Consider the following 17,082-nt stretch of genomic DNA (forward strand, 5'->3'; position numbering starts at 1 on the left):
CTGACCTGCATTCCTGAAGTGTGCTTTGATGAGCACGGGGATTGGAAGAACCATTCTTTATCCCCACACCTTGCTGCCACTTTGATGTGAATTCTACTGTCCAGAATTCAGGTGCCAGGTCTGTCCTCACCTCCTGAAAACCCATCCTTCTTGCCTGCTCTCCCCGGGCACTTAACTTTCCATCTGGACTCTGCTCCAGAAGCAGCTTATCTTTAGCTTCATGGACCCATGAACTGAGTCCACATCTGAGTGGCCAGCTGGGTTCTTCCACTCCCAGACCTGAACTAGTGTCCACCATACTTTGGAGTGAGACCCTGACACTTGGCTGTGGCCCTAGAGCCACTTCCAGAATTTGTGAATATTTGGTTCAAGTGGGCTATTGCTTCTATACATTCTGACGAGTTGGGGAGTCTATGCCCAAATGTACTAGTGGAATAAGAACACAAAACACCCAGCCTCAAGTCATAAATCCTCCTACATGGTGGTGTTGATCAAAAGAGAAATATGTTGTGCTGGAAAAGGAAAAGGTATTAGGTTCAATAGCAAGTATATAGAATATTCTTGGCTAGAGGGATTCTAAACATATAATTATTTCATTACTTATGTTTGGAAATAGTCCCTATTTTATGTTAATAGGATGATGATATAGTAAATTAGTGGATTTAGGAGAACTGGTCTTAGAACTTAGGATTTATAAAGTCATAGGAGAGATAAGGGATGGGAAGCTGCAGAACATTAATTTTCTTGAGACTACAAAAGTGAGGTGAGCACTAAACACAGCTGGTTTTGAAAGAGTGAAAAAGTGGAGCAGCTGACTCTGAAACCTGCAGCCCAAAAATGGGCTTCCTCCTCATGCTAATGAATGATAATTAACAAAGCCATAGTAAATGAAGTAACCAACAGCATTTGGTCCTCTAAAAACTACCCTGGAGGAGATACTAGGATGGAGTCTGGAGGTGTTGAGTAACAAAGAGAGGGCATAAGGGTAAGAACCATGGTGATCCATAAAGGAATCAAGTGAACCTGTGTTCTAGAGGGTGCTGGGCATGGTACCTGTCTGTCATGTCTCCTACAGACACAGTTTCAACCAGGGTAAAGAATCAGAGATGTCCACACTGCATCATCTGTTCTATCCACAGCACCCCCACCTGGAAGGAACCCTAGACAGGAGAGGACAGCATTTGTTCCCATGAAGGCTCTTATGAAGGACTTAAATTACCAGCAGTGTAGCCTCTGGTTTCCATAATTAACACTAACAAAGAACCCACCCAGTGGAAGTCCAATAAGTGGAGTGGGGTCAACATCCTTCAACAGAATTCCTTCTGAAACATACCTGTGCAATTTGCACACAAAGGTTGCACTAAAGTTCCTCCTACAAACCCCCCTTGCTTTGAGAGACCATCTTCTCCATGTGTCTTTGAAGCCAATCCTCAATGAGCTCAGCCTCTAAAACCCTGCCCACCACTCCACCCCTGCAATATGCACAAACCCAGGACTGAGCCAACTCCACTCTATTTCCCCACCCCCACCTTCTCAGAACTCACAGCCAGATCTGTTCAACCTCACCACCACTCCCTTAGGTCCCAGCTGGCTTGCCTGAAGCCACCTGGAGAGTAATAGCCTCAGGTCCACCATCAGGACTGCTTCAGGTTGTTTCTATTGTCACCCAAGCCAGAACCCAATGCACAGGCCAGTGCCCCACCATCCTCCTCTCCTGATGGCTCCACCCTGACTCAGAGCAATTTAGTGACAGCCCTCACACCCTCCTTTCCCCTTCCCCAAGCCAAGATCCTTCTAACCAGGCCCACAGTCACTAATGAATTCTCACTATGAACAGACACAGCCCAATGCCTCAAATCTTTCCATGCCCTTCTCAATGGACTAGATCCCAAGGTGCTTCCCAGGACAGAGTCATGGGGTTTCTGCATACACTTGGACTTGGTATCTCCTGCAAAGCACTCTCATCAGGGCCAGCATCTGCAGTGGGTGTTTTCGAGCCCAAGGTGGGGAACAGCAGTGGGAACAGGGCTCAATCAGCTCGCAGCCTGTGCATGACCCCAACAAGGAGCCTTGAGTCCCCAGGACCCCAATCACAGTTTGATGCATCAGCCAGCCCTGCTCTTGCAGGGAACCCCAGTATCTAAGTGATGTGCAGAAGGGTACATACAGGTCCAGATTCCAAGTTTCCCACTGCCTAGTTTATGGTGTCTGCAAAGAGGCTAGAAATTCCAGAAGAGGCCGTTGATCGCACTCAGGACCCAGCTAGACACACCTACTGCCCTTCTGTCATCTTGTCCCAGAGACTCCACATGCACTCCAGTCAGCTAGAGCCTGAAATGTCCCCACTTTTATTTCTGAAGCTTCCAAAAAGCCAAAGTCAGAGGAATTCACAACTTGGCCAGCTTTGCTAATACCGTGCAATGGTCTGCACAGTAACAGCCTGTTATCTCTGAGCCCAGATCTCTCCGTCCCAGACAGTAGAGGCTATAGGAAGGTGAGCATGATAGATTTCCAGCCAATCCATCCTGAAACAGCCTCGTGGGTCAAGAGGGAGGAGGAGAAGCAAGAAAAGGAGATGGGGAAGAGGACGAGGAGAAACAGCAGAGAAGGAGGAAAAGGGTTAGGAGGGACAGGCTAATATTTTCTGAGAACCTCCTCTCAGGTGCCACCCTGTGCCAGCCAGGGAGCTGAGACATCATGTATTGCTATCTTGTTCAAACCCCCAAGAGTCTGTTAGGTTTCCCTGAAGTTTTCAAATGCCAGTGAGAGAAAACCCTGGGGCAGCCGTAAGAGCTGGTCACAGCAGATGGGGGCCACCCACATCCTTTTTCCCATAATGTTCCATTGTATCACGCACGGGGTGTGATCCCCCCTCCACAAAAAATGCTCCATCAAAGCCTAAGGGTGTTACTGATTCCCACACAGACCTCCCCACTCCAGCCAGGCAGGACAAATACCTAGACCACACCTTTCTGACCCAACACTAGACAGATGTCAGGGGCTTCCCAGTTCCTGAGAACACTGGACCACCAGAGGGAAGAAATGCACCATGATTCTTCTCTATCCTCCCCCACCCCCTGTCCCTCCATCCCTCCAACTTGAGCTCAAGTTCAGAAGCTAAGTCAAAAACCCATCAGCAGCACAACTATCTGTTTTGATGAACAGGTTTTAAAACCCACGGGTCTACAGTTCTGAGGGTCCCAAATGACTCAGTCCAGGGTACCTGCCCCACATGGATGAAGTGGGGAGCCCAGAGACTCCCTTGGGGCTGGCCTCCACTTCCCAGCACTTGTAATTTGTGCAAAGTGCCTCCTGGCTGAGTGCCACCGTGCAGGCTCTTTCTGCTGACAGGGGCACTTTTGTAAAGTTCAGACAGCCTTGGCTACTGTTAAGTTAAATGTGGGCGAAAACAAAGCAAAGCTATTTCCAAATGTTTCCAGGTGGTTTAGCTCCGTCAAGCGCAGATGACATCAGAGTCATTTCACTTTCAAAACAGAAATTCCCTCAACCCGGGGAAATGACTTTCCATGGCAGTGCTGAAAAGGGAAGGCAAGAAATGCACTCTGTGGACCCCTCCCCCTGCCCTCAGCTAGGTGTTCCTTTCTCTGTGGACCCCCACCCCCCTGCCCTCAGATCTTCGTCCCTTTCTCTGTGGACTCCCCCTGCCCTCAGTTCTCTGTCCTTTCTCTGTGGACTACCCCTGCCCTCAGCTCATTGTCCCTTTCTCTGTGGACCCCCCCTGCCCTCAGTTCTCTGTCCCTTTCTCTGTGGACCCCCCCCCCGCCCTCACCTCGCTGTCCCTTTCTCTGTGGATACCCCCTGCTCTCACCTCGCTGTCCTTTTCTCTGTGGACCCCCCCCCTGCTCTCACCTCGCTGTCCCTTTCTCTGTGGACCCCCCTGCCCTCAGTTCTGTCCCTTTCTCTATGGACCCCCCTGCCCTCACCTTGCTGTCCCTTTCTCTGTGGACCACCCCTGCCCTCAGCTCTCTGTCCCTTTCTCTGTGGACCCCCCTGCCCTCAGCTCGCTGTCCCTTTCTCTGTGGACTCCCCCTATCCTCAGCTCATTGTCCCTTTCTCTGTGGACCACCCTTGCCCTCAGTTCTGTCCCTTTCTCTGTGGACTCCCCCTGCCCTCAGCTCATTGTCCCTTTCTCTATGGACCCCCCTGCCCTCAGTTCTCTGTCCCTTTCTCTGTGGACCCCCTGCCCTCAGTTCTCTGCCCCTTTCTCTGTGGACTCCCCCTGCCCTCAGCTCGTTGTCCCTTTCTCTGTGGACCCCCCTGCCCTCACCTCACTGTTCCCTTCTCTGTGGATTGCCCCCCCACCCTCAGTTCTGTCCCTTTCTCTGTAGACTCCCCCTGCCCTCAGCTCGTTGTCCCTTTCTCTGTGGACCACCCTTGCCCTCAGTTCTGTCCTTTTCTCTGTGGACTCCCCCTGCCCTCAGCTCATTGTCCCTTTCTCTGCGGACTCCCGTGCCCTCAGTTCTCTGTCCCTTTCTCTGTGGACTCCCCCTGCCCTCAGCTGTGTGTCCCTTTCTGTGGACCCCCTTGCCCTCACGTCACTGCCCCTTTCTCTGTGGACCCCCCCCCCTCAGTTCTGTCCCTTTCTCTGTGGACTCTCCCTGCCCTCAGCTCACTGTCCCTTTCTCTGCAGGAGCTCAGGATGAGAGCATCCACCAGCCCCTCCCAACGAGCAGATGCACCCTCTCTTAGTCAGCCAAGGGGAAATGACTGCTTTCCTTTCCTTCCCAGCTGCCCCGCCAGTCCTGCCTCTCCACAGACCATACAAGGGGGGTCGCCTCAGACCTCAGACCCCAAAGGCCAGGCTCAGTCCTGAGGCAGGGAGATGGGAAGAGCTGGAGCAAGGGAAGGGATGCAGGAGGCAGGTTCGAATCCTGGCTTTATCACTTACCAGCTCTGCAACTTGGACAAGATGCTCCCCTTTTCTGACCCTGGAAGTCACAGTTGGTCACATCTCACAAGGAGAATAGGGAGACTGAGCTCTTTGTAAGTGGTTAAGTGTAGTCAGGGCTACCACCTGCCACACCCTGGAAGCACCATGATCAGTGACTACAGTGACCAGTGCCCAGGGTTGTGCCCCCTGCAGTGGAGGGCGTGGCAAACAAATCTCAGTGACAACATGAGCAGTGACACACCCACACCGGTGCCGCAGGACAGGAAACCAAGACAGAGGATACCAAACCCAGGAGCTCCTTCCCCAGTACCACAAGGCACTGTGGCAATGGTACCACAGGATGAGCCACAGGCTCAGCCACAGCATGGGCTCCAGGGCTGAGGGAGAGACTGAGAGATGGGGCAGACCCAGGAGGAGAAGCAGCCTAGGCAGGAGGCACATCTTGTGCACGGAATAAGGCTGAGGGTGAGCAGTGTGGGGAGGGCACCAGGACCTGGGACATAGCAGGCTCTCTTTTACTCCCCTGCCATTAATAACACATTGATTATCCCAACAGCTGCCATTACCCGGCACTAACTATGTGCCAGGCACTGTGCCAGGCTTTTTACACACACCTCAGGCCATCCTCATGACAGCCCTGAGATGCTGACAGATAAAGATACAGAGGTTCTGAGATGTTCCACAACTGCCCCCAAGTTACTCAGCCACCGGGTGGTGGGGCCGGAATTGGAACCCAGGCCCTCCTGCCTTGCCCATCTCTTGGCCTCAGCTGAGCACAGGGATGTTTACGTGACGAATGGAGGACTCTCCAGGCCTCTGGGCTTCTCAGCTCAGGTCCTCTGTCCCCCAATCTTTCAATGTGCACAGGATCAGTAAGAGCCACCTGGGAGGCCTCCTTCTCCAGGTCTCCATGGCAGTGCAGCATGACCTAGCACAGGATGCCATGATGTCCCAGGACTGAGCTGCACCCTGGGTCTCACTCATCCCTGACCACCCCTACCCATTGCCCAGGCTTTGCCCCCACCAATCCTGACCCCTCAGTCTAGGTTCCAGGCTCCAGAACCTCAGTGCCAAAACCCAGGAAATTCACAGGACAGGAACAGCCTCCTCCTGGCTAGGGAGGAGGTGAGAGCTGGGCTGTCCCCCAGCTGGGGCACCCTGCTGCCCCCACATCCTCAGCCCATAGACTTGCTGTCCTGGTGGCTGGCTCTCTGATGGACAGCCGGGCCTGCCAGTGCTTGTTGTTTCTGCTAAACTTGATGCTATTACAACAAAACCCCTGTATTTCTTGCAAACAATTTTCCCCTTTGCAATCTCATAAATTAATTCCCTCCTTTCGAGCTGACTGGCTTCCTGCTAATCTAACCGCTAACCTATCACCATCCGTAAACTAAATGATCCGTAAACACTCTCACATCTGTAGCCTAATGCACTAAAATTACTTTTCTGTTTTTTCCTACTTTATCTTTCTTTGCTAAGGCCAGCTCAGGTCCAGCTTCCTCTCTCCTTCTTCCCAAAGACGGGGCTTGCTGCTCTTCTCTCTTGAGGCTCCATTCCTCACCCCTTGGGCTCCTCCACCAAGAGCCCTGGGCACCAGGGTCTAAGTGATGAGGACTGCCCTGCCTGAAACATGGGTGGCATGGAAGTGGCTCTGAGACCAGGGCTCCTCCCATCCCTGTGCACCTATGTCCAGCGGCCAGCTGTTCCCCCAACCCCTCGAGATAGGATCAGCTGTGCCCACTGGGCCTAGCCTGGGAAGATATCAGAGGAAACCCTGAGCTGGCCCAGAGACAGGGGCAAGGAAGCTTTAGGAGTCCCGGGGATGTTTCCCGCCAGGCCTGGGAAATCCTGACAGAGTGCCCTTGGAATGAAAGGGTGAGGGGGCTGCAGGAAGCATCTGCTGATCACCAGAAGACCCCTGAGGAGGTAGCTCTCTAAAGGCAGCACTCTTATGAAGCCGCTTTGATTCTTAGGCCCACAGTCTCTCCTCTCAGCACCTCTCACAGGTAAGCCAGCTGTCCAACCCTCTGTGCTTAGCGGGAATATGGTGCCGCCTTTCCATCACCCTGCCCAGTCCCCTAAGACCCACTGCAGGAGCATCAGAAAGTCCACATGGGCATGGAGCCCAGACAGAGGACCCAGGGCCTCATGTCTCAGCCAACAAGTCGCTATGTCTGTTCACTCCACAGGGAGCACTCCTGAAGAACCACCCTCTGTCTTAGCCTGCAGTCAGGGATCCCCACATAATCTGTCCTCCCAGGACTGACCTCCTGCCCTAGACCCATTGCTGATCTGATCTCACTGTGATGTCTCTAGTTCAGAGCCGCCAGTCTCTGCCAGATCTCCAGGCGCTGCCCCTGTCAAATAGCATGACCTTGGACCAGCCACCCACCCTCCCTCAGCTCCATCTCCTCCTCTATGGGGCTGACACCTCCCCAGATGTCATGAGGATGAAGGTCATGGCTTCCCCTCAGCCTTTGTCCTCCAGACCCCATGTCATGGCTCTCATCTTGTCACTCAGGCCAGGCACAGCCATATCCCAGGCAGGACTCTCAGACTCCAGGTAGCCACACTCACCAAGGAAGGATGGCAGAGGCCACAGGGAAGAGAGAGACTTTCAGGGCAGGAACCTGATCTGGGTGGCCCAAGGAGCAGTGCAGGGCTGCTTCCTTTCATGGGTCTCAGGCTGGGCAACTCCTCCCAGAACCTCTACAGCCTCTCCGAGTCCCACAATGGGGCTGAATTTTTGCATATCTGGCTGTAGCTTAATTTTATATTATTTAGTCTCATCACCCACCCGATCTGCCTCCTACCCAGCAATCCATCCTTCCACGCCCACTAACCATCCACCTGTAGATCCATTCATCCATTCGCCCTACTCTTCATCCATCCAGCTTCCCACCCACCCACACATATATCTCCACCTATCCATCTTCTCCTTCAGTCACTCTTATATATCTCCCTCCAGTCATCCAGCCATTCATCTACTCCCATCTATACTCCATCAATCCACTCATCCACCCAGCCATCCCCATCCTCCATCCCATCCATCCATCCATCCATCCACCCATCCAACTCTAATCAATCCTCCATCAGTCCTCCATCTACCCACCCACCCAGCCAGCTGGCCATCAACTCAATTAACCATTCATCCACCCATGCATGCATACATACATCTACCATATTCCTAAACACCATCTGTCAACTCTATCCACTCATCCGTCTAGCCCCCATCTACCCATCTATCCATCTACACATCCAGCCATTCACCATTATCCACCCACCTGTACCATCCAACCAACCTCCATTCCCCCTGCTCGTCTCCTAAGACCGAGAAAACCTGTCATAGAATGCAACATTGGTGGGCGGTGGTTAGCATGGCCATGGACCCAGCCCATGGCTACCCTATTCCACTCTGGTTGATACTGGGAACCTCTACTCAGTCAACAACCCTCACAACCATTAGGCACAACACTCTTGGAAGTCTTCCCTGATCCCCCAAGCAAATTCTGTGCCTCCAGCATGTTCTATAAGGATCACACTGGGCTCACTCTGCACCCTATCTGCACACTCCCATAAGCCAGGGCTGCCACCTGCTTCATGTCAAGGACTTCACAGCCCTGACTTGCAAGTGAGTCAAATCATATGTCACTGCCCCCTCCAGAGTCTCCAGAGCTGTGTGACCACATATGGCAGTCCAGCCTGGCCCTTGAGGCTCTATACATTCCTGAAACCAGATGAAAGAACCTTTCCCTAACACTGAACCCCAAGGCCCCTCAAAACTGCCCCCAGCCAAGTTAGAACAGCACAAGCAAGATCTTCAGGCTTGGTAGGGCTAGACCCTACAGAAGACAGGTACACAGAGCCCAGCCTAGAATGACTCAACAATAAGTGCATAAAACCTGAGTGCTCCTGGACCCCGGCCATCTGTTGCTCCAAGGTCATCTTTATGGGCATTGCTCACAAACATATAATCCCTAAACTACTACCCTGTTCATCCTCCAAATAAGGGGCTTGTCTTGGTCTTGTGTAGTTTCTGCTGAGGCAAGGACAGGCTGAAGTTCAGAACAGCCTACTCCAAGCTAGTGCTCCTCACACTACAGTGTGTACAGAATCACAAGAACCACCTTGGCTAAAATCCCAGGCCCTTCTGCAAGAGACTTGATAGGATTGGTGGGCACAGGAAACTGTATAAAAGTCCAGCCTTGGTGATTCCATGATACCAGTGGCCCCTGGGCCACTCACTAAAGAACTAAATATCTAGGGGTGCCTAGATGGCTCAGCAGGTTAAGTGTCCAACTCTTGATTTCAGCTCAGGTCATGATCTCATGGTTCGTGAGCTCAAGCCCTGCACTGGGCTCCACACTGAGAGCACGGAACCTGCTTGGGATTCTCTCTCTCTCCCTTTCTCTCTGCCCCTCCCTCTGCCATGCATGCGCCCCTGAGCTCTCTCTTTCTCTCTCTCAAAATAAATAAACTTTAAAAATACAATTAAAAATACAATTAAAATAAATAAATGAAAAAATAAAGACACATTTAATCCCCTCAGAAGAGAACTGTCTGGTTGCCATCCCTCACCTCCATGCAAAAGGCAGACCCCCCACTCATTCCCTCCACAACTCAGCCCCACACCCTCTGCACCAGCCCACCCTGGGCCCTTGGTCAGGGCCTCAGGACTCAGCCCAAGTATGGAAAGCTGACCCTTTGTTCTGACTTCCTCATTTCCTGATTCTGAACGCTGGGCTTGCAGCTCACTGCTAAGACCAGGCTGTGCCTTGTCCTGCAGGGTCAGACCCCTGAATCCAGAACCTTCTCCATCCAGGCCTACATGCTCCCACCTGCATGGATAGCCCCTCTTCCCCCTGCACCTACTCTGAACAAGATAGACTCTGCAGAGTACAGGAATGCAGTGAGTGTGTGCTCTGTGGGCCTGGGAGTTTCTCCAAGTGTTATGAATAACCTAAGGAGAAAGCACTTGTAAAAATTATGACAAATAGCTTGACAGTGTTTTCAATTACCCACAATTACATCTCACCTTCTAAAAATGGTTTGTCCACACTGCCATTTTTCTTGAGGCACCCATCTGGCATTCTCACACCCTGCCTCTGCTGGGATAGCAAGGAGAGGTGAGCAGCCCAGGTGCGTGAGGAGCCCCTGTATGTGGCGATCTAGCCAGTGCTCCTGGCTGGGCCATGAGGGCATGTGGGCCCCCTCCCTGAGCTCTGCTTTAGTGAGCAGCCAAGGGATACCTCCTGGGTTGTGTCCATTTAGCTTATACAGTCTGAAATGGCTTCCCAAGTGGAAATAAAAGGCCCCAGGTGCTTAGGGTACTTCACCCAGCTGTCAGCCAGCTCTTCAGAAGCATGAAAAAGGATGTAGCCCACCTCAATATAGGCAGGTACTAGCACTGACTCAGTACCTGAGTACTGGTACCATGTGGCTGTTTGGCCCCTACTGCTATGGACCCCAGTGCCCACTCTGCAAGGGTGAAGAACCCAAGGGCAGAGGTGTCTTTAACCAACACCCCCCAGGCCCTTCTGGTGGTCTTAACCTCCTTCCAGCTTATCCTACAGCAAAGACACCCCAGCATCTCTCTTAGATCATGAGGGACCAAGCCTTTCACTATTCTGTCGATAGATTCTGACCCCTCTTTCCAGCTGTCCCCATTGTTCCTGAGCAAGCATACGAGGCTGGTGCCTCCCAAAGTGCCATGCCCCCTGTTAAGAGTCAGCACAGTCAGGCATCAGTAGGACCCTCAGGGTGAAAGAGGCAAGGGGCAAGGACTTTGGGGCCAAGGGACACACTGGAGCTAAGCAGCCAGCTCCCGAGCTGTCTACCAAAGTCCCTCTCCATTATGGAAAAGGTTGACCCCAGAAACTATGTCTCACTCTGGCTTTCATTCTACACATTTCACTTAACTTGGACTCGGTCAAGGCCACAGCTGCCACACAGAAGCCATGCCAGGACTGGAAAATGCCTCCTCTGTCCTCAGCAAAGTGCTGTGCTCTGCTCCCATGGCTACCCCAAGGCTCCTGCCCTCTACCTGCCAGGGCCAGCCACACCCACGGCCACCAAGCTGGTGAGCTGCAGGTAAAGTTCACACCGTTGCCCGCTCCTGCTGTGAAAATCCCACTGCCAATATCCTAGGGATGTTCTGGGGACTGTCCCCAGAGAACACAACCAGCTAGGCCTAGCATCCTCCCCATCCACCCCCTGCTGAGACACATCCAAGCCATGGGGCTGGGTCTGAGGTCATGGGCAGAAGAAGAGAGTGTGGGAGAAAAAACAACTAACTCTTCCTGAGACCCTATCATGAGCAGGACCACTTGCTAGACACTTCATTCATTCATTCATTCATTCATTCATTCAACTGAACACCTACTGTGTACCAAGCACTTGGGATTCATCTGAGAACCAAATAGATTTAGAACCCTATCCTCATGGAGTGTGTATTCTATCAGAAAGAGGGTGTGAAATCATGAAAAGATGCTCAACGTCACTCCTCATCAGGGAAATACAAATCAAAACCACACTCAGATATCACCTCACGCCAGTCAGAGTGGCCAAAATGAAATCAGGAGACTATAGATGCTGGAGAGGATGTGGAGAAATGGGAACCCTCTTGCACTGTTGGTGGGAATGCAAATTGGTGCAGCCACTCTGGAAAACAGTGTGGAGGTTCCTCAAAAAATTAAAAATAGACCTACCCTATGACCCAGCAGTAGCACTGTTAGGAATTTACCCAAGGGATACAGGAGTACTGATGCATAGGGGCACTTGTACCCCAATGTTTATAGCAGCACTCTCAACAATAGCCAAATTATGGAAAGAGCCTAAATGTCCATCAACTGATGAATGGATAAAGAAATTGTGGTTTATATACACAATGGAGTACTACATGGCAATGAGAAAAAACGAAACATGGCCCTTTGTAGCAACATGGATGGAACTGGAGAGTGTGATGCTAAGTGAAATAAGCCATGCAGAGAAAGACAGATACCATATGGTTTCAATCTTATGTGGATCCTGAGAAACTTAACAGAAACCCATGGGGGAGGGGAAGGAAAAAAAAAAAGAGGTTAGAGTGGAAGAGAGCCAAAGCATAAGAGACTCTTAAAAACTGAGAACAAACTGAGGGTTGATGGGGGGTGGGAGGGAGGGGAGGGTGGATGATGGGTATTGAGGAGAGCACCTTTTGGGATGAGCACTGGGTGTTGTATGGAAATCAATTTGACAATAAACTTCATATATTGAAAAAAAAAAAAAAAGAAAGAGGGTGTGAAAAATAAATAAGCAAATACCTACATCTAGAATAGTGTGTTATATGTGATAAGCATTTGATGAAAAAATCAGGGAAAAGGAAATAGGGACTGGTGAGTGAGCTTTAATTTAAAATAGAAGGTTAGGGTAGCTTTCCCTGAGAAGGTGACACTTGAGAAAATACTCCGAGAAGATGAAAAAAGAAGCCATGTGAGGGTCTTGAAGAAAGCACTCCAGACACCAGGAGCAGGGAGTACAAAGGCCCTGAGGCCAGACCATGCCTGGGTGCTTGAGGAGCAAGAGAAGGCTAGTGTGGCTGGCATGAAAAGCACACAGTGAAAAGAGGCAACAGAGGGCCAAATACTGAGGGCCTCATGGGCTTGAACTCCAAGAGAAATGGAGGGACCCTTGGCAGGTTATAAGCAGAAGAATGATGTGACCTGCTTTTGGGTTTTTTGTTTGTTCTGGGGTTGTTGTTGTTGTTGTTGTTGTTTGGTCTTATTTATATTTAAGTAACATTCTTGAATACCAGTATGTAATGGCTGGAAGAAGAATTTGAGTTTAAAACTAATTTTCTCCTAGAATATAAAGACATTCAATATTGCTGATTAGGAGTTTGATGTCAATCCCATTCTCAATGTTTTGAGGATGACTTTTTTTTCTTTATTGACATATAGTTGACATACGTTATACTATTTTCTGGTATACCACATGCAGATTCAACAGCTCTCTGCACTATGCAATGCCCACCACAAAGTATAGTCACCATCTGTCACCATACGAAGTTATTACAATATTATTCACTATATCCCCTATGCTGTACTTTTCATCCCATGACTCATTTATTCTATAACTGGAAGTTTGTACCTCTTGATCCCCTTTACCTAGTTCACCCATCCCCCCCTTCTTCCCTCTGGCAACCACCTCTTTGTTCTTTGCAGTTATGATTCTGTTTCTGTATCTGCCTTTGTTTTCAAAGCATCTCTATGACAACTAGTCTGAGAAGAAAAGCCCAGAGACCAGGCAGACAGATCAGCCTCACCAAAACTCAGCACAGACCAGGGAGGAGTACAACAACAGGGCCGAGTCTCAGAGAGGTTAAGTAGCTGACCCCAGATCACTCAGCCAGAATCAGAGGGCCAGGAATCCATTCTGGGTCTCCAGCTTGTTGTCTCCAGGACCCTGCAAAGGCTCTGCCTACCACCACGTGGCTGGCCTAGCCCTGCACATTCCTGGAGACAGCCCCTGAACTGGGCAGGAAATAACGCAGTGACTGAACTAGCTGAGTTCTGCAGTCCCTTCCAGGCCTGCTCTGGGTGAGCCCAGGGGGTGCAGAGTGGGAGTGTATGGTTCTCCCTCTCTCCACCACTCATTCTGCCTCCACCAAGTCCCTGTGGACCTCTGACTGCCCTCATCAATCCCAAGAATAAAGCATCCAACCTTCCAAGAGGCACTAACTTGAGCCATGACTCTGAGCAAGGAGCCTCCGTTTACCCATCTATAAAACAGTCATGCTAATGGCCCCCTCTGAGGATTCTTGAGACAATCTGGGAGGTGGGAAGTCTTGGGGCCTGCAGAGTTGCTGATGAGGACAGTGACTGCGGCAAAGATGCTGATGGCTTTCAGGAGCACTTGCTGGTCCTGGTACTCAGGATGCTACAGGTGCTGCCCTCCCCTCCCCTTCCCCAGACTCTATCAAATTCCCTCACAGAGTCAGATCTTAAAGCATGAACTGCAGTGAGAAACAGCTGTACCAGGAGCCCCCTCACTCCTCAGGACAGAAGCAGCAATAATCAAGCGATAAAAATGCAATTACATCTTTAAACCGCACCCCTCGTGATCACTATCCCCACCCACCCCCTGGGCACAGGGCATTCCAGGGCCGCCCCTCACACCTGGGCCCCGTGACACGTGGCGATACATGTAGCAGAAGCAGGAGAAACAGAGCAGGCACCATGATAAAACTCAACGTATAGATTACTGTAAAGCAAGTTTATAAGCACAAACTTTCAGACCAGCCCTGCTGGGAATGAAATTCCATTTCATTTGGCTCTGGCTCTGAGATGAATCACTAAGCGAATGAGGCTGGCAGAGTCTCCGGGAAAAGCCCTCTCTCTGCACACGAATGAAGAGTGATACCCAGGCCACCTCCCGGGAGAGCACTGTTGATTCCCGAACATGGACTGGAGGTGGGGAGTGGGGGTGGGGGGCTCTCGGTGTAGACGGGGGCAGAGTGGACACTTTAAAACACACAGTGACAATACGGATGAACCTTGAAAACATGGTAAGTGAATAAGGTAATCACAAAAGGACAAATACTGTATGATTCCACTCCTATGAGGCACCTAAGGCAGTCCAAATCAGAGATGGAAAGTAGAGTGGTGGTTACCACGGGCTGCAGAAAGAGGGAATGGGAAGTTGTTCATTGGGTGTGAAAACGACAAGGATCCCCTAAGGATTCTCTTAGGAAAACACCGATCTTCCTGGACTTATATGACAGGGGCTCATCGCAATAAACCCATTTTTTAAGCTTATTTATTTATTTTTGAGAGAGATGAGAGCGAGCAGGAGAGGGGCAGAGAGAGAGAGAGAGGGAGAGAGAGAGAATCCCAAGCAGGCTCCATGCTCAGCACAGAGCCCTACGTGGGGCTCCATCTCATGACCTGAGCCAAAACCAAGAGTCACACACTTAACCAAATGAGCCACCCAGACACCCCTCAATAAACCCATTTTAAGCGGAAAATATCATAAGTTGAAAATGCATTTAATATACCTAACCTACCAAACATCATAGCTTAGCTTAGCCTACTTGAAACATGCTCAGAATGCTCACTGAATTCTGAATGTGTACTGAATGTGTACTGAATGTTACAGTAAACACATTCAGTAAAGTGTTATTCTGTCTGTCCTAATACCTCTATATCCTCAGGTGTTAGTTCTGGTAGTTGATGGATTTGACTTGCCTCTTTCAATGTGTAGCTTTTCTTAAATATTGGTGGTTGATTCTGGGTTGTGTTCTTCTCTTTGGGTTTGAAGTCCTGTTGGACTATCTGTGAGGCTAAACACAGCCCCAGCAATGGGGGGCTGGGTTGGGTCCCTGGGTTGCTGCATTGGTGGTATCAGATTCTCATGTTTGGGGTGTGAGGATTCCACCTCACTGAATGTGTACTGACAATGAAAAACAGAATGGTTCTAAGCGGATCAGTCATTTACCTGTGTGACCGTGTGGCTTACTGGGAGCTGCAGCTTGCTGCCACTGTCCAGTGTCACAAGAGAGGATCATACTGCATGCCATTAGCCCAAGTAAAAATCAAAATTCAAAATTCAAAGTGCGGTACTGAATGTTTATTGCTTTTGCACCATCGTAAAACTGAAAATTCGTTAAGTCAGACCATTACTACTCAGGGACTGTGTGTAGTCCCAAATGTACACAAAGTTTCAGGTATAAGATGTTCACTGCTACATTTTTTTATTATAGTAAAATGTTGGGAAGTAAAGGGAACTGGATGAATCAATTAAGGTATTGCCACTAAAAGAAATATTATGCAGTCACTGAAATAGTGATTACTTTTAGTGACCTGGGAAATGATTACCATATCACAGTAATTATATGGAAGGAACTGTATGCAACATCATGAGGCCCTTCTAGTACAAGGTCATCCATAAAAAAACGAACAGAGATTGGATCAAAATGGCAGCCCAAGGACATGTTCGACCTCTCCTTCCCAACACAAATGCCTTAAAATGACAACATTAAAGGTAAATAATTTTTTAAAAACCTGCACCAGTGATAGGAAACAAGAATGGGTCTCTTAAGAGGGCATTAATCATGAGGAATCTCTGAAAGGATGAAGGCTCATGGGTTCATATTGGAAATGGCACCAAAGCCCAAAGACACTCAAGAGATAGCTGCCATGAGGTGGCAGTTCTGAGTTGGAAAGCTGAGGGTATGGTGGCACAAAGGAAAGCTCTGAACAAATTTGAGAGTGGTTAAAAAAAATGGAGAGTGGAAATGGTAGGGTCTTGGGAAAGGCATTCAGGTGCACCCCACAGTGCAAAGCAGCGAACTACAAAAGTGACTGCCCACAGGAGCAAGAAGTGGGAGGTACTTGATTTCCAGGGGGCAGGCAGCTTGACAGTGGCACCAACACCCAGGAATCCTGGTGGAATCCTCACACCCCAAACATGAGAATCTGATACCACCAATGCAGCAACCCAGGGACCCAACCCAGCCCCCCATTGCTGGGGCTGTGTTTAGCCTCACAGATAGTCCAACAGGACTTCAAACCCAAAGAGAAGAACACAACCCAGAATCAACCACCAACATTTAAGAAAAGCTACACATTGAAAGAGGCAAGTCAAATCCATCAACTACCAGAACTAACACCTGAGGATATAGAGGTATTAGGACAGACAGAATAACACTTTAGAACAAGGAAACTCTTAGTGATGGGAGAGGTATCGCATCCACTAAAGAAGGAAGAAGAATGAACTAGATCTGGGAACCAAACACTTCGTTATCAAAGTATAAAAACAGGCTGAATAGCAGCACGGAGCAGCTGAAGATCAAATTCCTGACCTGGAGACTGAGACAGGAATTCTCCCAGATGGTGGTACAAAAGCTCAGTGACAGAAAGGATGAAAGGAAACAAAAGGGAATGGGGGTTTGGGGGGGTATAAACTCTCACCACCACCTAAAAGGAATTCTCAGGAGATATCTGAAAGAATACAGGAAATTAGTAAAATAAATAACCTCAGAAGGACGCAATCCTCAGACTGAAAGTACTCACCACATGCAAAGCCAGATTCTGTACAAAGACAATTATTTAGGCACAAAGTGGATAAATTTCAGACTCAAGGGAAAAAGGAAAAATGGCAAATTCTTCCAAAGAAGAAACAACACAGATTGC

The sequence above is a fragment of the Panthera tigris genome, chromosome D2, assembly GCF_018350195.1.
Source record: "Panthera tigris isolate Pti1 chromosome D2, P.tigris_Pti1_mat1.1, whole genome shotgun sequence".
Classification (NCBI taxonomy): Eukaryota; Metazoa; Chordata; class Mammalia; order Carnivora; family Felidae; genus Panthera; species Panthera tigris.